The 1,447-nt window shown below is 50.9% G+C and overlaps 1 non-coding gene across 1 annotated transcript; it reads left to right on the forward strand.

The window, feature by feature from the left end:
- Positions 1-742: 742 nt before the first annotated feature.
- TRNAS-ACU (transfer RNA serine (anticodon ACU)) lies at positions 743-824 on the forward strand. The gene has a single exon. It is a non-coding gene; the product is annotated as a tRNA-Ser (tRNA).
- Positions 825-1,447: the final 623 nt, after the last annotated feature.

The raw sequence follows: 1,447 nt of genomic DNA on the forward strand, positions 1-1,447 counted from the left end.
CATCACTAGCCCCGGCTTAGCGAGTAGGGTTCAGTGGTCCCCATAATGTGGGGTGCGACTCCTAGGGGGACACAGAGGAACATTCATGGGGGCACCTCAGGACCTGAGCCAGCCCACATAGAGGGCAGGGAGGGAGCACCACTCTGCCACAGCTCTTCCCCAACCCCACCCTCAGCCTGAGACTCTGGCTCCCAGCCCGGCGTCGACCCCTTTACCCCTGTCCGCACCCCTCACCCCAGCAAGCAACAGCCCCACTCTTCCCAGCCCCGGTTCTTGACCGTGGCTTCCCAGGGGCCACAGCCATGGCTAAGAGGGCACAATGTGAAATGTTTGGGGACCACTGGTTTAGGGTGACGTCCTCAATCACTTCTCTGCAGTCCAATAAAAGCTATTCCTCGCTCACCTACCCCTCCATCAGGACGGACTAGGTATGTTCTGCTGCCCTTCACTCATACAGGAAGGAGAATAACATTTCATTCCACTCAATCCTAAAATCATTTGTAACCCAAGACCATCCCAAACTGGTCATTTTGGGGAAGCGGCACCATCATGCTGCATAGCTAGGCAGAGTAGGTGTGTCTATGCAAACACGGTCTGTTCCGGAAGTCTTTCCCCAGCTCCTCACTAGGTGAGAGAGGGGAGCTCATTCAGACCCTGCTTTCGCTTACTATTTAAAAACTCCTTAGTGTCCCTATCTCTGCCGGCCTTAGATTTCTCCTCCTGTCTGTTTTTTGACAGCTCAGATGAGGTGACCGAGTGGTTAAGGTGATGGACTACTACCCCATTATGCTCTGCCTGCATGGGTTCAAATCCCATTCTCATCAGAGGCATTTAGTCTTCACCCTCCTTTATAGACAACCATCTCCCCCTTTGGTACAATAACAGATCAAACAATGTTGCTTGTGTTACCCAAAATTGGGTCAGTTAGTAAGCTTAGAGAGGACTAATAATGCCCCTCCCCCCCAGAGTTTGGCAGAAAGCAGCACATTTATTAGCTTGATAGCTAAGCTCAAAAGAAGGGATGGGAGAGGGTGTCACACTCATACTCACGCTCCCAGGACAGGCCTGGCAGTGGAGATGTCAGGATCCTTTAAGGTAAGTGTCCCACAGCGCAGCGATGGACGGTGCGATGAAGATTAGTCTCCCTGCGGTGCAATAGAATGTAACACAGCGAACCACTGGCCAGATGGGCCGGGTGAAGGGCATTCACTGGAGGTACAAAGGAGAGTGGGAAAGCCACTTCACAGGCATTCAAAGCGGGAAAGGACACAAGCTCGGGGAGTTTAACAGACCTTTTGAGCATACAGGTTATACAGAGCATACAGATCACTGCTGCTCCTACAACATGATAAGTTCTCAAGCACCATGTTTCTTACTTTGCCCCTCTGTCAATTTTGATGATTATTGATGGAAATATTTTGCCATTGGGTTGTGTGTTTACACAGAA

This window comes from Gopherus flavomarginatus, unplaced genomic scaffold, assembly GCF_025201925.1.
Source record: "Gopherus flavomarginatus isolate rGopFla2 unplaced genomic scaffold, rGopFla2.mat.asm mat_scaffold_37_arrow_ctg1, whole genome shotgun sequence".
Classification (NCBI taxonomy): Eukaryota; Metazoa; Chordata; order Testudines; family Testudinidae; genus Gopherus; species Gopherus flavomarginatus.